This window comes from Periplaneta americana, chromosome 16, assembly GCF_040183065.1.
Source record: "Periplaneta americana isolate PAMFEO1 chromosome 16, P.americana_PAMFEO1_priV1, whole genome shotgun sequence".
NCBI lineage: Eukaryota > Metazoa > Arthropoda > Insecta > Blattodea > Blattidae > Periplaneta > Periplaneta americana.
In genome coordinates, this window is record NC_091132.1 from 59,648,822 (window position 1) to 59,675,746 (window position 26,925).

The following is a 26,925-nucleotide window of genomic DNA, read 5'->3' on the forward strand; positions in this document are numbered from 1 at the left end:
AAAAGGGATAGGAATTTAAGCTTTATGCTAACTGTAATGTTTGTCTTTAAGTGATTGTGGGATGGTTGCCTCTATTTGTATTGATTATTGGTAGCTACTCTCTCAGAACTCAAAACTTTACCCATAAACCAATGAAGTTTTCTAACTCAGCGTGATATCAACCACTTTTACAAAGTGTTTTACAGCGTCCCTAATAAGTTGGTTCAAGATGAATTCATACTGAATACACAACAGCTGATTATCCTAAAACATATTTTGTTAACAGAACAGTGAGACATCAGAGGATGGGAGCAGGTCGTGTTCTACCAGTTTACCGACAAACTTTCTTAAAAATCTTGCAAGTGTCAAAGAATTGGATGGGACTTCTATTTAAGTGGCATTTAAAAATTGTACTTCCGCCAGTAAAAAAGGAAGAGAAGAGAATACATATAGCAAGAAATGTGAAATAAAGTGATATGCTATGAAAGACTTCATCGAACAATTAGGTAAAATGAGACACTCCATTTCCTCCATACCAACGGATAAATTTTTTTATGAAATTGAGAAAGAGGCAAAGAAAATGAACATTATGAAATCCGAAGATTACTGCAATACCTTCAACAACGACACCATAAACAAGTTAAGAATAGACTGTCCAGTTTATGACTGGAAAACGAATATACAAATTGTTTTGAAGCCACCAAATGGCTGGCATTTCAAACTAAAATTCTGGAAAAGAATCAAGATAAAGGAATAAAAAATGGAGTTCCGATAAGTGGTGAACAAAACTATAGAAGAATTGTAAATTTGTACAAAGGATTTTGAAAAAGGGGAAAATGTGCTCTGGATGGAAAAATCACACTTGCACAAAAACACATGCATAATCTATAAGGAAGAACTAAGTAATGTTAACAAATTACTTAAAGAAATGTTTAAGATAACTGGAGAGACATGGAAACTTTGGAATATTGCAAGAATATTACAGACCGTATTTATAACGAGGATGAGGATGAAGAATATTGACTATCTGTGAACCACAGGCAGAAGAAAGTTTCAGGATTTAAAATGTACACTTAATGAAGGTTAAATATAACATTCTGATTATATATATATATAAATGGCAATTGTTTTTTATATTCCATGGATTCAATAAAATTAATAGCTTTTTAGTATAAAATGTGGATTATTTATTGGAAATAATGTTATTAGAATTTCCAAAATTCGACATAAATTTTATTGTTAGTTCCAAAATTCGACATAAATTTTATTGTTAGTTCCAAAATCCGACATATATTTTATTGTTAGTTCCAAAATCCGACATATGCAATAGTTAGTTCCAAAACACGACATGTCCAAATTTAATAATCTAATAACTCTTACAAAAATACATACTTTTAGTTCAAACATGTAATTATATTCTCAGCTTTACTATTAGAGACTATTATAAAAATTTTCTGCACATCTCAACACTGGAAATGCTAGAGATAGTTTTTTGGCTTTTTCTCTAAACCACTTAGAAAGCAAATGTCGGGTTTTGGAACTATACACCTCATGTAATACTGTCTTCATGCATAATTTCACTTCTTGAAACGTTGTTACAAACATCATTTTCTACATAGTCGTTTATGAGTTCATAATGCACTACATTTCTAAACGTTTCACCACATATTTTTGGTCGACCAGCTACACTCATAATAATTAACTAATAAAGAAGAACTAAATTCACAACGTAACAACACTATTACTTTTTAAGTAATGCCAGATAAAAAACACACGTAAGCTACTACATTGAAGCACGAAAAAAATACGTGACAGTTGAATGATGAACAAACCTTTATTACGGTATCGAGCTCTCGAAAAGCATGATTGTGACGTCAACATCTCGCATGTACAGAAGGTTTCGACAACTACATTTGTGAACGTTTTAAGGAAACACGATGTTTGAAATTTCATTATTTGAAATGTAACCTTTCCTATACACAAAGTCCCACATTACTGACAGTATTCATGACCTTCAAAAAACCTCAAAAAGCTGTATTAATAACTCAAATGAAGATAAAGTACATTACGTGAACCACGGCCCTCTGCACAGGACTACGAAACAAACTGCAAGATGTCCTACGGTATACGCTTTAATATGACAGTCGTACACATCTTTTAAATGTAAAGCTTTTTATGAACTTCGCTACAAACCGATTAGATCTTCCCGCAATATTAATATTATTAGCTTTCCATAGAGACATCACACAACCTCACAGGATGTATAGTTTTCATAAAATTTTCCGCCACAGTTCAAATTAAATATATAGATTTTTATACAATGGCCCATTTTGCATTTTGGACTTTTTTGCATTTTGGATATTTTTGTCTATTGGACATTTTAAATTTGGACATTTCTACTTTTGGACTTTTTGTTTATGGACTAAATATCATGGACGAATACGTATCTGGACTTTCCTATATGGACCTTTTATATATTTGGACCTTGTCTCTGGGAATGTTCGGTGCTGGATCCTGGACTCATTTCGCTGGAATTAACATCTTCATATAATTCAGACGCTAGATAACCGTACTTACTTATTGGCTTTTAAGGAACCCGGAGGTTCATTGCCGCCCTCACATAAGCCCGCCATTGATCCCTATCCTGAGCAAGATTAATCCAGTCCCTACCATCATATCCCACCTCCCTCAAATCCATTTTAATATTATCTTCCCATCTAGTCTCGGCCTCCCCAAAGGTCTTTTTCCCGCCGGCCTCCCAACTAACACTCTATATGCATTTCTGTATTCGCCCATACGTGCTACATGCCCTGCCCATCTCAAGCGTCTGGATTTAATGTTCCTAATTATGTCAGGTGAAGAATATAATGCGTGCAGCTCTGCGTTGTGTAACTTTCTCCATTCTCCTGTAACTTCATCCTTCTTAGCCCCAAATATTTTCCTAAGAACCTTATTCTTAAGAACACCCTTAATCTCTGTTCCTCTCTCAAAGTGAGAGTCCAAGCTTCACAACCATATAAAACAACCGGTAATATAGCTGTTTATAAATTCTAACTTTCAGATTTTTTGACAGCAGACTAGATGACAAAAGCTTCGCAACCGAATAATAACAGGCATTTCCCATATTTATTCTGCGTTTAATTTCCTCCTGAGTGTCATTTATATTTGTTACTGTTGCTCCAAGATATTTGAATTTTTCCACCTCTTCGAAGGATAAATCTCCAATATTTCCATTTCGTACAATATTCTGGTCACGAGACATAATCATATACTTAATCTTTTCGGGATTTACTTCCAACCCCATCACTTTACTTGGTTCAAGTAGAATTTCCGTGTTTTCCCTAATCGTTTGTGGATTTTCTCCTAACATATTCACGTCATCCGCATAGACAAGAAGCTGATGTAACCCGTTCAATTCCAAACCCTCTGTATTATCCTGAACTTTCCTAATGGCATATTCTAGAGCAAAGTTAAAAAGTAGCAGTTGAAAAAGCGCCATAAAATAAACAAACAAAAAAAAAAACAAGATTAAGATTTCCATATTGTACGAACATCAAATATTGAAAAGATTAGGCCTACATTATTTATTTCAGTGGTAAGTTATCGTGAAACAAATTATTGTAGTTTTCTTAATCAAATCTGCGCTACAAAAACGGGACATTTTAGTAGAAATTCGACGTTTCTCGTATAAAAACATATCAAAACGAGTAATTTATATGCACAATAAAAGAGGCCAAAATTGTCGAAGAATGCATAAATATGAAAGTAGTTTTTATATATTTCAGAATGTTACATAAACATACATTTTCCACATAATTCCATATTTTTATTTTTTCATCGTGAGTTATTTGTTGGCGTTACAATATCAACAATAATAAACCACCATAGTTCTGTTGAAGATTTATACCGCGATTTGTATGTAAGAGACGTATTTACTCAGTGATTGGACATTCGATTTCCTGCGAGTCATACGGTTTGCATAAATGTATATAAAACGCCGGCACTGTGAGGACTGTACCCGTGACCCACGTGGCGTCCAGTTCATCGCCATAGAACATCCATCAAAATTGTCGGAATATTAATCTTCGTATTGGATTGTATGGAAATATAACCGCCGACCCCTCTTTGCAGTACCATTGATAATTATCTACATCAGGTATGCTCAAAATTGTAAAAGCCCCGATTACACGGATGATGCTGCACTGCATAACACGCACAGTGTACGGATTGGGCTCCGCAACTACATTGCAGCACCGCCCGTGACAATTCTTACAAATACGGATAAAAAACTGAATTTGAAAAAGGAAAGAGTATACACTGCAATATTCAGTTATTGTATTATTTATTATATTTAATATAGTTATGATATAATAATATCATATATAATATCATTTTCATATTCCACCATACTTTGCGGTCTATTCAACATCTGCATTCTTTTCTGCAAGTAATCGGGAATCTATTTCCAACGAATTTACTGCAATGCGCTAAAGATGCTCATCTGTTAATCGGGATCTATGTTTGGATTTAGTAACCTTCATTCTCGAAAATAATAATTGTTCGCACACATGTGTCGAGGCGAAGGTAGCTAATATAGTGGCAACGAATAAGCTCATCTTGTAATATTTAGTTTTGTTCATTTTTTAAATAATTCTATGCCTGTCAAGTCATATTCTCTGTATTTAGTTCTGAATTCTACGTTACTTAGTAAATCAATTAACTCGTTCTGGAACTGTACTCTTACGGATTGTACTAAATTTATGAAAAGATTAATACAAATACTAATATCATTCTCCATACGTCTAAAATCACTAAATCTATGTTCTGTGAATTCACATTTGAACTGTTGCAGTACAGAGACATAATTGTTCAGGCACCATACATCTCTCTACAAGTTCACCATCCGTAAAGGGTTTTAGTGACTTAGCTAATTCCCAACATACTACATAGGCTAACTTGCTCCAAAACATAGACTCTGAATTGTTCGACTCTCTTCAATGTTTGGCCTTTCATGAAGTGCTTTCAATTCTTGAAGCTGTAGTGCAAGTTGCACCCCTGAAAAATTATTTTATCAAAATATCTATTTCTACTGGAATAAAATCACCACAATAACAATAATATAGTAATAATAATAAGTCCAATAATAATAATAATAATAATAATAACGTTGGTATATGAAAATAGGCTATATTACAGAAAACAGCTTCTCTGTCACTTCCGCATGTTCTGGGTAGCAGAGCCTATAATGTAGTTTTATGTTGCTCAGTAGTATTCTGACAGTACCTTACAATATAGTAATCACTTTCCATTTTCATCGAACGTACAACAAAAATAGTCTTTCTCCCACACTGTACGGAATGATCGTTTGCTTACAGAAGGTTTTGACTGTGTCATTGTCCCGCACTGTTCGTGGGTTTTAAGTGCTTGAACTGCCTTCTGCAGCCATCCGTCGAGCTTCGAACGGGGAACAGCACGCTCTACATTCGAAGGTTATGATTACAGAACGTAATCGAGAGTCAAAGTATGAGCATACCTGATCTACATGAATCACAAATTTCTGAATACAATGATACTACTTTTATTGTGCATAAAAGTGCATAAGCCTATTTTGCCTTTATTTATAAAACTATATTTTAATATTTATGCAGGGAAACTGCATATTATGTATATTTGTCTTTCCCTCATTTTTAAAAGTGTGTAACCTCGTAAACACGACTAATTTATGTTTATGAATTTTGAACGTAACGATGACACCCTCATAGGGAGCCTCTCAAGTTAGCAATTGGTATTCCTTTACTGCAGTTTAGCAGATTTCGATAGAACAATATCCAGTTTAACATCAGTTCCAGGAAATGTAGGCGATAAAGTGAACGAGAAAACAGCAAATATGCTTTCCAAAAACCCTGGCTATTATCAACTTAAAGAAATTCAAGATATTCTCGAAGGAAGAACACTCCAAAAACCAACAAAATTTTCTATAGAACAGTTCACAGCTTTTGTGCAAGCCCCTCTTACTTCTTGTGACGTAGAACGAAGTTTTTCGCGCTACAAAGCTGTGCTAAGAGACAACAGGCGAAGAATGACAACAGAAAACATACGTCACTGCTTAGTTGTGAACTGTAACAGCATAAATGGAGCATTCAGCAATGAGGCAAGCACTTCAAAATCCATAGACTAAACGTAAGTTATCCTATCATATGTCTAATGTATATCTTTGTACGTAAAATATATTAAGCATTATTTAATACATTCGTTGGTATCGTACATAGCTTACAGCCATTCAGGTATGTCAATAATGAATCATTATGATAGGTTTTAAAACACATTTGCTTTAGTCCATTTTTAACAGGCTTATGTGTGCACACTGTAATACGAGGTCTTTTTGCTATTAAGATGCCCCTTGTGAGGGCGAAAAAGTTCGTTTATAAATGTAAACTTACAAAACTGTGATATGTAACTTGTTTTGTTTGATGTGTTAAGCCATAAAGATTGAAATTAAAACCAAAAATAAATTGATATATGTAACAAGAAGTCAGGAGAGTCCACTGTGTATAAAACTTTGATAGACATATGCCGAAATACTGGGTGTTCAGTTCAAAATGTGTCATGGCTCGCTGTATGCCGTCATGTGGCTAGCTGATGAGCCTAGAGAATTCAATCTTCCTACACTTCCGCAGAGGTGTATAACCTAAGAGGCAGAGAAGTTACCTAGCAAGTACGGCGTTCATTCTGAAGAGTACGTACCGATACGTACGGTAACGCCGGTAGTGGCAGGAATGTGAACTGTTTGGAAATACGTACTGTCGGAATATGGGGAGAGGGTTAAGACGATTACTTACGTATTTGTTGACATTAACTTCGACGGTCAACATGGACACGGAGCATTTGATTTGTGTTGTGGAATGTTACCGTACGCAACCGATGATAACAAATACCCTGCGTACGACTTGCCGGCGCAAAACACAGCTCGAAAGAGGTTATGGTAGCACACAGACCGTACAGACCGCCATCTGTTGCTACGACGTTCAAGTTATACCGTACACGTTCTCAAGTTCAGATTGAAGAACGCCTTAAATAATAGGCAACTTCTGTAACATATAAGCTGAAACTCGCTTAAAATCGGTGACCCAACAACAGTGACGTCATGACACACTTTGAAATGAACACCCAGTACAAGAGAGATTTGGCCCTTTTCATTGTCCTCTGTTACTCAGAAGTAATATTTGCAATAATTTCTTAACATCCTGTGTGTATATATGTACGTTAGTTCATTCACATAGCGATTACATATACTCGTATTTCTTAGAATCCATAAACAGGAGCATAAAATGTGGCCCTGAATTTTTTTCCGTGAAAGGTTTAGATAAAGAAGCGAGTTTCTCAAGAATATACAGTTTTTATTATTTATTAAATCAGTTTCTCAAGTCTTCAGAGAAGAAAAATTCTTAATTTATGTGATCTGTTTTGATGGTCTGTAGTTTATGTAATTACTTATCTCACCAAACAGGAACTTTAGAAGAGAGATTATGAAAATAATAATTTTTCTCCCCTTAAGCCTCTGGTAACAGGCGCCTGAGCAATCTACTTTATGACCAAGATAATGTGAGCTCTCATAGTTTACACGACCCCAGACGACCCCTTAAAAAAAGTGTCTTGACAGTTAACGGGAGATTATTGGAATTAATGTCGTCTTAACGCCATATCCTGAGTGATGGGGGACGAGGAGGCGTTGCCAGACGCTCCGCGCGCGACACAGTGACGAGCTTGCCTCACTCTAACCAGGGTTATGTAGAATTAGAGATGAGCTTAAACGATATTTTCAAGTATCTGTGACAACTGTGACTGTGACAATTAAATATCTGTGACTTTTATCGGTGATTTTGTCACACCGATATTTTATATCGATAAGTAAGCACAATATGCATGAATTACACCGATATTTTGTCACGCCGATAAAAATTAACAGCAAATATTAAAGAGCAATGAAATGTGAATACGATTTCTCTACACACACCACACATCAATGATTTATATGGGAAAATCCAACAAATAACTTGTGTACATGTGCCGTTAACAAATAAATACCTACCTAACTAAACAGTAACATGTCGAAAGTTAACCTCATGTACCAAGAGGTTATATTGTAGATAGTGAATCATTTGATAATTTTTAAATGTAGTTGGGTATGGAGATATTGAGGTTATGTGATTATTCTAATCGTTTTAAAAATTTATCCTTTTTATTGTATATATATAATGGATAAATTATTTTAAGTCGTGCATTAACATTATAATATTGAGTCATACAATAAAAATTAACGAAACATACTGTAAGTATTCGGAAAAATATTGGAAAATAATTACGAAACAATACAGTTGATCAGACAGGATTTTACATAAGTACTGGTAACCAATGTTATTATTATTATTATTATTATTATTATTATTATTATTATTATTATTATTATTATTTAAATCGTACCGTCCGATTGCTGTTATTGTATCATGCGCATGCGCAAACTCACGACGTAGAGGAGAAAATATCAGTCACAGAGTACTGAATACGGAGCAGATTTTGGTAGCGATATTTTGTCACAGATATTTCGCGTCATCAGTCACAGGTTTATCTGTGACAAAAAAATACCTGTGACAAAATATTGGTTTGTGAAATATCGGCCATCTCTATGTAGAATGGAAACATTCTGGAACTTCACTCCCACGGGAGAACGTCAGCGGAAAACACGTTATTTTAATGGAATCCACTTCAAATTGTAGGGTTTGGAGAGTAGATTCAGACACATCCATGTTATGAGCGTGAATAAACGATGTGTCTTTCTTTTATGTGACTTTCTTAAATGGTGCTGTCATCAGGTTCAAATGACTAATCCATTAGTTGAAACTGGTTTGTCAATAACTACAATAGCCTAACGCAGTGGTTCCAAAACATTTGAGACTCGCGAACCCCTTATTAATGTAAATAAATTTAAATTAACTTAAAGTTACTATAGTGACTGTATAAATATGGGAAATGCCTGTTATTATTCGGTTGAGAAGCTTCTGTCTTCTAGTCTTACTTACTTACTTACAAATGGCTTTTAAGGAACCCAGAGGTTCATTGCCGCCCTCACATAAGCCCGACATCGGTCCCTATCCTGAGCAAGATTAATCCAGTCTCTATCATCATATCCCACCTCCCTCAAACCCATTTTAATATTATCCTCCCATCTACTTCTCGGCCTCCCTAAAGGTCTTTTTCCCTCCGGTCTCCCAACTAACACTCTATATGCATTTCTGGATTCGCCCATACGTGCTACATGCCCTGCACATCTCAAACGTCTGGATTTAATGTTCCTAATTATGTCAGGTGAAGAATACAATGCGTGCAATTCTGCGTTGTGTAACTTTCTCCATTCTCCTGTAACTTCATCCCGCTTAGCCCCAAATATTTTGCTAAGCACCTTATTCTCAAACACCCTTAACCTATGTTCCTCTCTCAGAGTGAGAGTCCAAGTTTCACAACCATACAGAAGAACCGGTAATATAACTGTTTTATAAATTCTAACTTTCAGATTTTTGGACAGCAGACTGGATGATAAGAGCTTCTCAACCGAATAATAACACGCATTTCCCATATTTATTCTCTGTTTAATTTCCTCCCGAGTGTCATTTATATTTGTTACTGTTGCTCCAAGATATTTGAATTTTTCCACCTCTTCGAAGGATAAATCTCCAATTTTTCTATTCCGAGGCTTATTGTAGGGATTCGTAACAAGCTGTTTTTTATAGTGATGGGTTGTTAGCCCTTCTCCCAACCCCCAAACTGGAGGACCACCCCTTATCGGCAGTCCACGACTGTTTATTCAATATATTCGCAGCTACCCTCCATATCTGGAGGCCGTCTCCTCTATCCGCAACCTGAGGACGCGGCATGCCGTGGTGATAGGGACCCACATTCTAGTCTGCTGTCAAAAATCTTAAAGTTAGAATTTATAAAACAATTATATTATCGGTTGTTCTTTATGGTTGTGAAATTTGGACTCCCACTTTGAGAGAGAAACAGAGATTAAGTGTGTTTGAGAATAATGTTCTTAGAAAAACATTTGGGGCTAAAAGGACTGAAGTTGCAGGAGAATGGAGAAAGTTACACAACACAGAACTGCACGCATTGTGTTCTTCACTTGACATAATTAGGAACATTTCTGGGCGAATCTAGAAATGCATATAGAATGATAGTTGGGAGGCCAGAGGGAAAAGTACCTTTGCGAAGGCCGAGACGTAGATGGGAGGATAATATTAAAATGGACTTGAGGGAAATGGGATATAATGATAGAAACTGGATGAATTTTGCACAGGATAGGGACCGATGGCGGGCTTATGTAAGGGCGGCAATGAACCTGCGGGTTCCTTAAAAGTAATTTGTAAGTAAGTAAGTAAGTAGTGACGGTAAATAGGCTAAGTCAATCTGATTCCCCGCCAAAAAAAAAAAATGTCGCAACAACCCTTAAAATATCGAAACTGCTTAAATTCAAATAAATACACATTTAATTTATATTTAAAATGTTAAAACTGAAATTAAATAAGTAAGTTAATAATACACCTTTACATTTGAGTCGTTCAGAGCAGAAGTGGTGTAAGTCAAAAAGGGTAATGAGGGTTAAAGTAAACATTCTGTAAAATACAGCGCATAGTAGCAATTAGTATTCAATTTATTTAAACTATTAGTAGTCAGTGGACTGCAAGAAGGCCATATTAATTGCTACTTTGAGCTTTATTTTACAGAATTTTTACCTTAAACCTCATTACCCAATTTTGACTTACACCACTTTTGCTCTGAACGGCCCATTTTAACTTTGCTCTAGAGTATGCCATTAGGAAAATCCAGAATAACAGAGAGGGTTTGGAATTGAACGGGTTACATCAGCTGCTTGTCTATGCGGATGACGTGAATATGTTAGGAGAAAATCCACAATTAGGGAAAATACGGAAATTTTCCTTGAAGCAGTAAAGAGATAGGTTTGGAAGTAAATCCCGAAAAGACAAATTATATGATTATGTCTCGTGACGAGAATATTGTACGAAATGGAAATATAAAAATTGGAAATTTATCCTTCGAAGAGGTGGAAAAATTAAAATATCTTGGAGCAACAGAAATATAAATGACACTCTGGAGGAAATTAAACGCAGAATAAATATGGGAAATGCGTGCTATTATTCGGTCATCTAGTCATCTGTCACAAAATCTGAAAGTTAGAATTTATAAAACAGTTATATTACCGGTTGTTCTGTATGGTTGTGAAATTTGGACTCTCACTTTGACAGAAAAACAGAGATTAAAGGTGTTTGACAATAAGGTTCTTAGGAAAACATTTGGGGCTAAGAGGGTTGAAGTTACAGCAGAATGGAGAAAGTTACACAACGCAGAACTGCACGCATTATATTCTTCACCTGACATAATTAGGAACATTAAATCCATACGTTTGAGATGGGCAGGGCATGTAGCACGTATGGGCGAATCCAGAAATGCATATATAGTGTTAGTTGGGAGGGAAAAAGACCTTTGGGGAGGCCGAGACGTAAATGGGAAGATTTGAGGGAGGTGGGATATGATGATAGAGACTGGCTTAATCTTGCTAAGGGTAGGGACCAATGGCGGGCTTATGTGAGTGTGGCAATGAACCTCCGGGTTCCTTAAAACCCATTAAGTATAGTTTAGTATCACTATCATCAATGCTATCTTTGTTTGCTTTCTTTTTTTTTTCCTTGTATTAGCTCGTTGAGAGTATAGTGTTCTTTTGACCCTGTTGACCCTCTATAGAGTTTTAATTTGATTTGTATTATTTTCATCAGTGTTTGTATTGTTTGTATTTATATGTGCTATCTGTTAGGATGGAAGAGAAGACCTTATGGCCTTAATCCTGTCAGATTAAATCTATACTAATAATAAATCTGTAAGCGAAATTTTTCTGGTAATTTTCGCTTTTCCAAAAATAATTGGTGCTAACATGTATAATTAGTCATCCTGAAACCGAAAATCGCTTTTTTTTTTTAATTTTTGTTTGTATGTCTGTCTGTCTGGCTGTTTGTTACCTTTTCACGCGATAATGGCTGAACGGATTTCGATGAAAATTGGAACATAAATTAAGTTCGTTGTAACTTAGATTTTAGGCTATATGGCATTCCAAATACTTTATTTAAAAGGGGGGTTATAAGGGGGCCTGAATTAAATAAACCGAAATATCTCGCTTATTATTGACTAGCCGTACCCGTGCGCTCCGCTGCACCCGTTAGAAATAAATATAAAGAAATTACATAATTAAAATAGGACATTTGATCCAGGGAATATTCGTGTTTGACAGAAGGATAAATCGTTTAATATGTTACTTAATTTAAATTGTATTTAAATAATTAAAATGCGATCATTTTGGACCAGAGACCACTCATTTGGTGCAATGATAATTCCTTTAACATGTTTTTAATTGTTATTACAAGCAAGCATAATTTAATGAACATTGACATCATTTAGATTTAATGTGTATACTTTATTTTACTTGCTATATGTTTCCATTGAATTATGGTAATAACTTGATTTTAACCCATGTTTTCTACGTATTCAGTAAATAGCGCTTGGCCCACTATGGTTCTGAACCCTTCAAATAACTTAAATATATTATATTATATTACATTACATTCATTATATTATATTATATTATATTATATTATACTAGTGTCTTGTAGCAGCAACTGCTGCTTCAAACATACATAAAATTACTGCAACATTTTATATCTCGCGGTAATATAATAAATGTTTAGCTAGTCCGTTTCCAATAGCGTCGCTTTTCGCGTCAAGAATTTGTCACTTCACGATAGCGAAGTTCATAGAGATTGAAAACCACAACAAAATGTTGCTGGATGGATGGATGGATGGATGGATGGATGGATGGATGGATGGATGGATGGATGGATGGATGGATGGATGGATGGATGGATGGATGGATGGATGGATGGATGGATGGATGGATGGATGGATGGATGGATGGATGGATGGATGGATGGATGGATGGATGGATGGATGGATGGATGGATGGATGGATGGATGGATGGATGGATGGATGGATGGATGGATGGATGGATGGATGGATGGATGGATGGATGGATGGATGGATGGATGGATGGATGGATGGATGGATGGATGGATGGATGGATGGATGGATGGATGGATGGATGGATGGATGGATGGATGGATGGATGGATGGATGGATGGATGGATGGATGGATGGATGGATGGATGGATGGATGGATGGATGGATGGATGGATGGATGGATGGATGGATGGATGGATGGATGGATGGATGGATGGATGGATGGATGGATGGATGGATGGATGGATGGATGGATGGATGGATGGATGGATGGATGGATGGATGGATGGATGGATGGATGGATGGATGGATGGATGGATGGATGGATGGATGGATGGATGGATGGATGGATGGATGGATGGATGGATGGATGGATGGATGGATGGATGGATGGATGGATGGATGGATGGATGGATGGATGGATGGATGGATGGATGGATGGATGGATGGATGGATGGATGGATGGATGGATGGATGGATGGATGGATGGATGGATGGATGGATGGATGGATGGATGGATGGATGGATGGATGGATGGATGGATGGATGGATGGATGGATGGAACTTTATTGTCAATGGCATAATGTATGCATAGACATGGTCAAATATATACAATTACAATTTAATGTAGAATAAGTCAAATATAAAAAAAAAACATATTAATTTCAACGGCCCATGCGTGCATCCTCAAGACTGTAGGGACACAATTTTATTAATTTCGTTTTTATATAATTCTTAAATTTCAGAGAATTTTTTGTATATTTGATGTCATCAGGCAAACTGTTGTATATTTTAATACTTACTTTAATATTTACTTAAGAAGAAGAGGATGATGACACATTTCGTTCATTGGACTAATATCGTAATATGTAATACTGTATTCATGCATCATTTCATCCATTTGTTGAAACATTGTTACAAAGAATATTATTTCTACATAGTCGTTTAGAAGTTCTTGATGCTGTTTACATACCTTAAAGTTCTACGACGGTTTCTTGGCCGACCAGCTACACTCAAAATAATGAACTAAAAAAGAACTAAATTCACAACGTAACAACACTATTAATTTTTAAGCAATACCAGTTAAAAAGCACATAGCCTATATTGAAACACGAAAAAAAAAACAAGTGGCAGTTGAAAGATGAACAAACCATTATTATCGAGGTCTCGAAAAGCATGATACTGTGACGTCAACATCTCGCATGTACAGAAGCACTGCCATCGTGATCTAGACCAGGCCGTAATGCAGGATGTGTGACGTCACTCGATGGGTCGGGCTTCTTTATTTGAGTATACGGAGCTGAGTAAAATATATTACTTTAATGCGTGTCGGTGCTCAATTTTAGTGTAATGTGTGTATAAGATACGTTCACTTCTTATTGCATAATATGTTGCAGAAATAATTACAAAACTGTGTTATTTTAATGTGAACGGAGTTTTACATGTTAACATAACCTGTTTGCATCAACATTTTAAGTTTGGAATGGAAGCTATTTTGAGGTTTAATAAAGAAGAATTATTTATATTGTGATTTTAATTTAGCACATCTATCTCCCTTACTTGTAGGTAGAAAATTTACCACAGTCCCTCCTATGAAATTAGTGTAGGTACGTACGGTTGTGTGTTATTTCATCTGGTAGGTTAGATAAATTGAATTCAGTACAACCCAGTATAGTAGGGAACAAATAAATAATACAATTAAATTGTTATTCAATGTAATGTGTGCATAAGTTCCATTTATTTGTTGCATAATGTGGCAGGAATAATTATAAAACTGTTATTTTTATGTGAAGAGAATTCACCATGTTAACATAACCTATTCGCGTCAACATTTTAAGTTGAGAACGAAAACTATTTTGAGATTTAATAAAGAAGAATATATTTAGGATAAACTTCAGAACACAGTTACCTTACCACAGTCCCTCCTATGAAATGTTCGTACGGTTACATTATTTCCCCTCGTAGATAGTCGATAAATACAGTTCAGTACAACCCAGTATCGTAATAAATAAATTAATTAAAATACAAATTGAGCGTGAGGGAGTTTCATACATGACATTACGCTTATTTGTAATGTATAATTGTGAATATAAGAATATAAGGTAAATACAGTAAACATAACCTATAATATCTATATGGCATCATAACGTAGCTATGGAATTATAGGGCACTGGAGAGAATCAAAATTAGAGTTATTTTATGTAACTACTTCCTAATTTAAATTAAATAGGCCTACATTAAGCATTCCTGATCTTTTCCCGGAAATGTTTTGTCAGTGTCTATAACTAGTTTGTATGAAGATTTCTTAACGCAAATGCTTGCTTTCACTCTAAAATAATTATTCAGCAATATATTTATACATATATTAATGAAGTAGTCTGCAATTTGAATATTTGTGCTTTCACATTCGACATGATAACATAAACTTGTACATCTAGTAGCTTAGGGATTGCCTTATTGCAGTACAGCTGTCGTTTAGTCAACTGTCCGAAGGCCAATAAGGTATCACTCATAAAGCAACTAAGCCAAGAGATAATGGGGGTAGGGTGGCCAGTTCCTTTTACCCTTTCTTTGCATACATTGCTGACTATAACGGAAACTAGCGCTGAGGTAGTTCCGGTAATTTCTGAAGTGAAAACCGTTGAATTTATTTTTTGTGGAGATGCATTTGATCCTATACGCAAAGCATAATAAAAGCCTAAACTAATCAAACTAATTCGTATATGCAAGGTGTACGAGTACGAAGGGAACTACCTCAGCGCTAGTTTAGCCCTAGAAAACTTGATATTCTGTCGAAATATTGTATAACTTGATTATTACAACTTTATTTGGTCCACATAAAATACTCTAATTTTATACGCTCATTTTACCATAGAGATCACTGGAGCTGAGTTATTTTAAAAGGTGTCATGAAATGGCGTTCCTGCGCTCATAATTTACCCATATTCATTTCCTGTGTTTCTTAAAATAATATTTATGTAGGGTACCTCATTTTTCTATTTGCATAAACAATGATATACAACCGAGCGAATTGGCTCAGGCGGTAGCATTTGAGACACGCATTCGGGGGTCCCGGGTTCAAACCCCGTGGTCGACCAATCTGACTGGGGTTTTTCATGATTTCCCTTAGCCATAAAGGCAAATGCCGGATTGGAAAGATACATGCCATGATTCATCACCGCCTCAATTACCAATACCAAAATCATTAATCAAAGTCTATAATCAGTTACATGAACACAAGCCATCTACAACACACAATAGAAACAGGAACTCAACAAGAGTAAAAACTGTCTGCTGATATACCCACACATTCTAAACACGCGACATGACCACAGATGTTAAGGCGTGAATAAAATAAACTTAACAAAAAAAAAGATGCACAGTAAGGTTAACATAAAAATGATCTTCGTATACAATCAACTCTATTAATTTGGAGTGATTTATTAAAGTATGCATTCAAGACTAATTTAGAAAAATGTTAAGCGAATTATCTTTGCACCAAATGAGTGATCTCTGGACCAAAATGATAGCATTTTAATTATTTAAGTACAATTTAAATTAAGTAGCATATTAAACGATTTATTCTTCTATCAAATACGAATGTTCCTTGGACCCAATGTTCTATTTTAATTATGTAATTACTTTATATTTATTTCTAATAAGTGCAGCGGAGCGCACGGGTATAGCTAGTACATAAATAAAATAATAAAATGATGTAAGAAAGAAACAAAAGAAATTAGAATTGTACAATGTAAATATGTTTCATTAATATCTCGGCAGACATGTGTAAGAAGGGAAAGAAGAAAGAAGTGAATGATTTAAGAAATAAGTAAATGAGTGAAGAATTAAGTAAATGAGTAAATAATTAAATAAATTACGAAAGAATTAAATAAATGAGTAAAGAAATAAGTAAATGAATAAATAATGAAGTAAAGGAGTGGGGAATTAAGTAAATGAACAAATAATTAATTTCGTAAATGAGTAAATAATTAAGTAAAGAAGTGAGGAATTAAGTAAATGAGTAAAGGAACAAGTAAATGAGTAAATAAATACGTACTGTAAATGAGTCAGTAAATAAGTGAATGAGAAAAGGATAAAGTAAATAAGTAAATAACTAAGTAAATGAGTAAATAAGTAAGTAAATGAGTGAAAGGAAATTAGTAAATGAGTAAATAAGTAAGTAAATGAGTGAAAGGAAATTAGTAAATGAGTAAATAAGTAAGTAAATGAGTGAAAGGAAATTAGTAAATGAGTAAATAAGTAAGTAAATGAGTGAAAAGGAATTAGTAAATGAGTAAATAGATAAGCAAACAAGTAAAGAGAATGGTAAACTAATAAATAAATAAGTTAAGAAAGAATGAATGAAATAAATTGCAATTGTGCATGCTCTTAGCTGGGAACAGTCCGTAGATTTTATATTCAGTGTTGTTCTATTACGTGATCTGAGTATTTTTTGCTGATACAGAGGATAGATGATTTTTGGGGCTATCCCAAATAGTTGGCAGGAGTCCAGATATAATACGTGTAAGGATGACTGTGACGATATCTTGAATTTTGCATTCATCGTAGATGAACCTCCGATCAGTAAAGATTGAAAACAGTTGACAAAGTGTCGTTAAATGCCGCATGGTGGATCAAAACAAGAGTCTGTTGTTCGGCGCCGACGTGCAATGTTTATTGTGCATGCATCCGTTCTCTTGGCAAAAGCGCGAGACAGTCGATTGACGAGCTTCGAACTGCCGTTGGTTTCTCCTCTTTCCTTGTTTTGTAATCGTTTATGCATCGCTTAGCCTGTAAAAGTGAAGGGGCGGGGAGCTAAATCCCATTTAATGTCCATCGGCTTGAATCGACTGTGTTGTCTACAGCGCGCATGCACGACACAAACCGGAGGTCTCGGCACTCGAGTCTGAACAAGGACGATTAATAAAGTTTTTAATTCAAACGCATGCTGCAAATTTTTTTAAGTTTTGTCTCAGCCATCTTAAACTTTTTCATGGAGCGAGCTCTCTCCATAATTCAACCATTTTATGTTAGGTTGCCTCTCTCATGTTCGAACATTACAGGTCACTATTACCTATACACCTTTTTTTTTGGCAGGGACTCAGTTTGCTTATACATCTTTTTGGCAGGGGCTCAGTTTACCGCATTTTTGGCGGTTAGGGACTGATTTTACCAACTCGGATGCGTTTACCTTTGTCTTTCATTGCTCTATTTCAGAGGTCTCCAAAAAGCGTATCGGCATTCGTGCTCTCGATGCTGCCCGCCGAACACAGTGTGCTGTAGGACTAGAGAAGGGGAAGAGACACGTACCTCAATAGATAGGAGCGATCAGTGGGGGATCGCGGCAACGATCTGCTTAGGTTTACAAATAATATCAAAGGAATAAGAAATATACGTTTGTATATTATTTTGACATACTATGAAGCTGGAGTCCCTTCTGCTGCTATTGACACAAGTCATTGCAAATTCAACCTCTTCTGTTCTATGGTGACTTTCAGTGCCAGGAAAAGATCTTTTCCAGTTATATTTTGTAATTACATCTAGAAGACATTCAGACACAGTAAAATGTTCATTAACTCCTCGGATGAAAATGGCTAGGTGAGCTTCGTCATTTCTATCTGTGCTTTCGTCCAATGCAAGTGAGTAAGCTACAAACTGGTTAACTGTGATTTCGACTTCAGATTCAATTACATTTACAATTTTGAAATTCCTTCTCTGAACTGTAATTGGAAACAATTTAATTTTCTTAAACTTTGACTTCGTTCTGGACACAGTATTTTAGTAGCGTTCTGTATGCACGATTTTACAAATGATGCTTCTGTAAAGGGCTTCATTGATTTTTCCAATATTCCAAGCTAGAACATAGCTAGCAAGAAGCTTTTTTTGTTTAAGACTGAGAACACGTGTAGTTATGATTTGTGTTTGTATTTTCTTGTTTTATATTTATAAAAATATTTGTAGGCCTAAACATTTCACCTAAAATTAAACAAAAAACTATAAGTACGTCATGCGGAACTGAGTACAAAGATATTGTAATATACTGATTATTATGCATAACCAACAGTTATACAAATAGCCCCAAAATAAAAATTATTTTCACATGTCCAACATGCCTGTAATTGTATGATATTCTTTGTTAAGAGTCGAGTATTGTCGTCGCTTGTTGAATTTTAACACACCCTTAAGAATTTTCGAACAAATTAAGCATTTCACATTCTCCCCACTGACACAAAATATTTCTCTTTCCTTTCATCCTTGAATGTACTACGTCCATGATTAGAAGACATTGTGAAACGGTGGAACACGCCGACCAACACAGTGATAATGGCAGTCCGCCACTGCTCTTCGTTTGCGCATAAACACTGAGTACAGTATAAGTGGGGAGACGTCTGCTCTATTTAAATGAAAAATATCAAAAAAGATCATTTTGAGATATAAAAGTAATAATTATGATCTTCTGTTTCGTTGAGCTGTGAAAAACAACATTGTTTTTTTGTTTTTCACCTTTAGTTAATAGAGTTATAAATTAATACGTCATAAAATTACTTTTCGCTTTTGTTACCTTTCTTAAGAAAATGTCCTGTATAAAACGAATATCTAATTGTTACGTCAATTATAAAAATCTGAATGGAGATAATACCAGTGGCGATTCCTCCATGATATGAGGATGATCCTACAGTTTAATTTCGTGCCTCTGAGGATAGAAAACATTTTAATTACAGATTTTGATTTGCAATGCGTCCCGACGTAATAATTTCGTTTAAGCTTCCACTTTCTGTCGTGAGTTGTCGCCACTGCACAGCTCAGAAATAATTTCCGAGGAACCATCCAAATATCTTGCAGCAAACTTTTTTTCTAGCACTGAAGTTACTGGACAGGGGAGGGTGCGGAGAGGGGTATGGTTTGACTTTAACCGTGTTTGAGGATGTGGCCGTGTATCCTAATACTGCGACCCTTCTTTCTGGATGATGGAGACCCTGTCAGAGACTACAATAAGAATTTTCAAGTACCCTTTTAGCCTTCTTAAATGCAGTTCATTGGTTATTTTAAAAGAACAGAATAAACAAAATAATAAATAATTTGAAACGATGTAATATAAAAAACAAAATGAATAAAAAATAAAATTACATAAAAATAAATAAAGTAAGTTATAATAAATACAAGAATTAATAGGACTTACAGATGACAGGACAGCCGAAAGAATATCTGAAGTTGTATTTTATCATTTAGAAGAATTTAACTGTAGCAAGAAATTAATTGCGCAAACGTACGACAGAGCATCGGTAAATATTGGGCAGTACGGCTTAGAAGCCATCTTTGCAACTAAGAAAGGTGGGGATAAGCGAACTTCACTACAAATAAATTGCCAGTTCCAAAATCGTGAGTCAAGGACTAACATAAGCTTACTTGTATTGATTTTGCATGCATTATTATTATTATTATTATTATTATTATTATCATTATTATTATTATTATTATTATTATTATTATTATTAATATTAGTTTCTGTCTTGGTCATCAGTCGTCAATCACATATCCTACATACAAAAATATCAGGAGCCGCCACTGGCTAATACGAGTGGATAGCAATTATCATTGCTTCTTGAAGAGTTTTCCTTTCTGCCCCGCCTGTACTTGAGGCACTAGAAGTGTTAACACCTCATTCGATTCGCTAAAATAAGCAGGAGCGTTCCAAGCCTTGGTGAGAGGTGACAATTATTTATCTCTCAGACTCACGCGTCTTGCGTGAAATTAACAACCCGAAGACAAACTTGACGGAGTTCCTTTTGAGAACAAGTGAATAACCCAGCGAAGGCAGCTCTTGCATCCTAATATTTGCTGTTAGATCCGAATTGAAATCTCGTCGTTCGTTACGTCACAAACGAAACTAGATAACCATTAGAGATTTCACCTCATAGAATGTTTTCCGTACTGTGAAGAATTGGGCTTATTTCTTTACAGCTTAAACGTTTGCAATGCTTTTCAAGCGACTTAGTGCATACGTCGCATTTTCTTCGTGGTTAGAATATTTTGTCTGGGCTAATGTAATATTTAACTTATCGTAATTAAGAGTGACTGAGTCTTAACATTACTGCTATTACACTGAGCAACAAGAATTTTGCCCCGACTTAAAACAATATGTCCCTTATGGTTTTATGCGCGCTGAATCCGAAAATGCATCTCTTATCTTCGTATTACGTAAGGTTTTTAAGCTATAATACGATTTCATTTTTCGATAAGCGCTCTCCCAGGAAACGTCTGGCGCGGGTTGAAGGTTCTAAACCAAAACAAAAGCTAATGCATTATATGAGTTTATGACTTATTTACGGTTTCTTACGGTTGTTGGCATGTTCTTTTGTACTCCTAATAAATAAACAGATACTGATCCCTTCTATTCGGTAAATTTCATAACCGTTCAAAGTGAGGTCTATGCAATGAACAAACAAGGGTGTGGTTTTCAGTATTTAAAGGAAAAGTTTACTAGTTTGAGTGAAGGCAAATTAAAAGAGGACATTTTCATCGGTCCACAAATTCACAAAGTTATTGCTGATCTTTGTTTGAGGAAAAACTTTCCGTTACAGAAACAATGGCATGGCACGCTTTCAAAGATGTTTGCTCAAATTTCCTTGGTAATTCTAGGGCAGAGAACTACATAGAACTTGTTGTGGAAACCATGTTAAGTGCATATGACAAAATGGAGTGTAATATGTCTCTCAAAAAAAACTTTTTACATTCTCATTTGGATTTCTTTCCTCCTAATTTTGGAGCGGTAAGCGACGAGCATGGGGAAAGATTTCATCAAGAAGTATCTTAAATGGAAAGGCGGTATAAAGGAAGATCATCATTCAACATGCTTGTAGACTATTGTTGGTTCCTTGTAAAATACAGTCCCGGGTCTAGTTATAAACAGAAGTCATCCAGAAAATTATTTTAAATGCAAATTCAAATTCCGAGATTTTTCTCGTTATATGCATGAAATATTTTTATTGTTGTTGTGTTTTAAACAATGTAACATCATTTTTGTATCCAGTACACATTCATCAAGTATTATAAGGAAGTTATTATCCCTAGTGTGTTATAATTTTATCAATAGCAGTGAAAAATTAAAAACAAATAAGTTTTGTCATAAAAAATTAAATTTATTTTCCCCGGAAAATGGTACGTGATGGGGCAACTTGCATTTTAAATTCAAATTTAGGTCACACATATTAGTAATATTCACCTATTTTTATTTCAAAGCAAGACAAAAAGTAAAAATTTGTTGTTCAGTATTATCTGTGCATTTCGAACTGGCGGATCAAGGTCACGTACAAACAAACAAAAATACAAACCACGCACGAGTCACTGAACTGAAAACTGTGACCTGAAGCACAGGTAATTCCGGCTAGACATGCTATATATGAAACTTGAGAAAATGAGAGTGATGTAAGAAATTAATTAAGGAGAGAATGTAAAAATAAAGTAATGACGAAGAAAGAGTAAAGTAAAGGAGTGGGGGAGAAAAAATGTACAGATTGCAGAGGCAGTGAATAAGAAAGCAGTGAGGAGAAAGTATTAGAAAAGGAGAAAAGAAGGCAGAAAGAAAGCATGTAAGGAACAAGGAAAAATAAAGTTTTAAATTCGGTCGCCTTAGACATACTGTGACAGGGATCGAGAAGACTTGTGGAGAATTATGATATGAATAATTGCATTGGACTCTCGAAACACAATGTTCCTACCGCAAGCGTAACGATTCTCGATTTGTCATTCTGACATGTTCGTCTGCAGTCCTGTGCTCTACTGCGCTATTCTGTGTTTGGGAAGTAACCCAGCAGGCTGTCATTAAACAGAACGCAGCGCCACTGTGTAATCTGCATTTGATGGATTGTTGTTCTAGACAAGTTGCTAGTGGCTCAACGAGATTTTTATTACGGCGCATTTGAGTGATTTAGAATTTTTTTACAGTCTGTGTTAAATTCTTGCGTACACTATACAGGCAACATAGTGTAGCCTACAGTTTTAAAAATAATAGATTTTAAGCTTTGTGTATTCTAATTTATATATCTTCTCACCATTCGTGAGCTGCCACAAGGGACAAAGAGTACTTAACCATAGAAATTTTTACAAGTTCATGAAAAACTATTGATTTTGTTTTAACAATGAAATTCCTATAAATAATTTCCTGCAAATATTTTTTTTTTAGATTAGTGAAAATATACCTATTTTTAGAAAGGTAAGTGTTACAAAAAAGTAAAGAATGCTACTGAACTTAGTTTGATTTCGAATATAGGTGATTCTTCAAGAGAGCAATTGACCCTTTCAATGCAGCTAAGGTTACAATCGGAATAATAGATGCAGGTATTCCAAGCCTCTTAAACACATCTTTCATGAAGAGAGTAGGGGTACCTCTTGCTCCAACCAGAAGTCCGATTACTTCAAGCTCTTTTAGCTGGTATTTTTTGAGGTAATAGGGAATGGTAGGATTGTAGATATTCTTTTTTTCATTATCCACTTCTGCTGGCTGTTCCTCATCCGTTTCGAAACGCACAGTGGGATCAATTATGTATCCAGATCTTGTAGATTCCTTGAAAGCTATTATATCTATGCGCCGTGTACTGCCAGTGACGGAGAGACCATGTACTTCTTCAAAGGTGTAATCGGCATGTTTAAGGGCAGTGGCTATAATTGATCGTACAGAATTACCCTGTTCAACATCTATTTGGAGAATTTATTAAAGAACTATTTTCAGAACATGGGAGGAGTAATAGTAGGAGGAAGAATATATTGCATAAGATTTGCTGATGATATGACGTTGTTAGCAGAAGAAGAAATGATATTAAAGGATATGCTACTGGAGGTAAATGACAGTTGTGAGCAGATAAATTCAAATAAGACGAAGAGCTTGGTCATATGAAGAAAAATTCAGGAGATAAACTTGCGAATTCTAAACGAGGCAGTAGAGTAAGTGGTCAGCTTCAAATACTTGAGGTGTATTATAAGCACTAACATGAACTGCTGCCAGGAAGTCAAAAGGAGAATAGAAATGGCCAAGGAAGTTTTTAATAGAAAAAAGAGCACCTTCTGCGGGCCTCTGGAAAAAGAACTAAGGAAGAGACTAGTAAAGTGCTTTGTGTGGAGTATGGTATTTGAAGAGAAGAGAATAGAAGCATTTGAAATGTGGATATGGAGAAGAATGGAGCGTGTGAAATGGACAGACCGAATAAGAAATGAAGCTGTGTTGGAAAGAGTGGGTGAAGAAAGAATGAAGGACGAGGAAAGAATATAAGGGAGAAAGGAGAGAGGAAGGAAATAAAGAAAGAAGAAGAAAGAAGAGAAAGAAGGAAGAATGAAAGATGAGGAAATGAATAGGAAAAAAGAAAATAAAGAAGGAAGGAGATAGGAAAGGAGGAAGGATGCACATAAGGAAAGGAAGGAAGAAGATAAGGGAGTTAGAAAGAAGAAGGAAGTGGTAAGGGAAAAAGCGGTAGGAAGCAGGAGATAAGAGAGGATTTAAAAGAGGAAGGAAAGAAAAGGAGTTGAGAGGAAGGAAGAGGAAGGAAGGATATCAGAGGGAAAGGAGGAGGAAGAAAGACGATGAAGGAGAAAAGAAAAGTAAGCAGGAAAGTGATGGACGTAGAAGGAGGAAGGGAATGAAAGAAAAATGAAGGGAGGAAATTAAAGGTAAAAGAAGGAAATGTTCAGCAGAAGGAAAGGAAGAACAAGGAAATATGAAGGGAGGAAAGAAGAAACAAGTAAGAAACGAGAGTTGGAGAGAAGAAAGGAAGGAGAGAAAGAGCAGGGAGAGGGAGGGAGAGAATACGAGAAAGCAAAATAATATTACTTAATAACAGATCATTATTATCTGTCTTGGCCAACTTTAGAGAGAACGGCTACAGTATCCAACTAATGATCTGTTTATTATGATAAGTGGTACTAGTTTTACTACAGGTTTGTAAATACTACTCTAATAAAATATACACACACCATCTTTAAGAAGACAGGTTGCCATATAAGATGGCAGAGGTCCGTATCCAATCGCGCGGAACTGATGTTCAGTTGGAGCACTTTTATCGCGTATAGACAAGTGCTGGGGAGTACGAGTGATTGATTGATCTATTAGCGATCTGACGTGGCCTGCTGCAGTCATTGTTATGGACTTTTTTACTGGTGAAACCTGTTCATCCATCTTCAAACAAGTGACAGAACTGTGGCGCGTTGTCTTGTCTCCTCGACAGCAACGCTATCTGCAGGGAGATCAGATCACCGTGGAGACAAATTGAAAATGGCGACGGGATTTATGTCACACTGCGGTTGAATCAGCTGATGGATTGTTCCACGAAAAGAAACAAAATAAAGGAGAAATAACAATTTCTCTGAAACATTCTCTACGAGTCATTTTAAAATACTTCAAACAAGATCTTGGAAGCGAAGCTGACGTGTATCAGAGAGCTTTTCTTTCTAGAAAGTGTTTCCTGTCGGGATTTATGTCACGAATGTGCCATTTTTTATACTTTGCTTTGATATCGCTCTTAACACGTCTGACGACAGTTCATAGACTCAGTTATCAATATTTGTATAGAATTATAGGCATGTGTTAAAGGAAATTCAGTATAGAAATACATAAAACAAAATTAATTATTGAGTCAGCTAATAGTAATAATTCTTTAATAATAATAATAATAATAATAATAATAATAATAATAATAATAATAATAATTTATTTTAGCTGGCAGAGTTAAGGCCGTCCGTGTATACAACAGTTACTTATGAATTAAAAAGTAAAATACTATGAACTACTAATTAAACAATGAAATTCAAACTATGAAGCAGAATTAAACTAAATTTCAAATAATGTTAGATAGTAGGAAGAGATTATTGAGAGACAACTTTGAAAATACAGCGCTATCAGGATACATGTCTAAAGAAAGAAGTTACTATATAGTCAGTGACCGTTAAGTCAGTATAATTGGAGTGAATTGCTAAGAATGTTATCCTTTAAGCTATTTTAAAAAAATGTTTATTGTCTTGCAGCCCCTAATAATTTTGACAAGGAATTCCATTGTCGCGAGGTGGTTACTGTAAAAGATGATGAATAACAAGATGTTCTATGAAGAGGTATACACATATACGATCAAAATAAACATGAAATTGCCATATTCGAGCATTGCTTAAATTGATTATGCACGAGTGTCGTGTAATTACGTCATAAAACATTATCAGCTGGGTCAGACATCATACAGGCCTGGAGAGATGCGCTAAAGATGACCGGTAATGTTGCTCCTGTACGCGCTGTTCCAGGCAGGACTCAAGACAATAACCATTGTAGGCGATGCCAGAATGAGGTTGAAACTTTGGCTCATGTCATGGGTTTATGCCCATTTGACGAAACTCTTCGTAACAGCAGACATCACAAGATCAGGTCTGTAATCGCAACATATCTTAAGTCCAATGGCTACACTACCTATGAAAAAGTCCATGGAATAGCGGATACCGGAAGTCATCGGCGTATTAATATTATAACATTTCAACCTGAAGAGACAAAAGGTTATATTCTGAATCCTACCATCAGATTCGAGATGCATCAGAATCAACCCGAGGAGGTTAATCTGGAGAAAAGGACAATTTATGAAGCAACTATCCCTTATTACAAAACATCATATAAATTGAGGGATATAGAAGTCATCGGATTAATGGTAGGCGCTAGAGAGACCATAACAAAACAATTCGTGTCATTCTATCATAAATTTGGAGTCCCAACAACAACAACAACAATGAAGGAAATTTCTGTGATAGCTTTGAAGGATTCTCTGCAGATTTTACGGTGACAC

General features: G+C 35.5%; 1 protein-coding gene across 1 annotated transcript in view; it reads left to right on the forward strand.

Moving 5' to 3' along the window:
* Positions 1-26,925, forward strand: part of Reck (Reversion-inducing-cysteine-rich protein with kazal motifs) — a 675,928-nt gene that overhangs the window by 440,461 nt on the left and 208,542 nt on the right. The gene's annotated exons all lie outside the window — the stretch shown is intronic.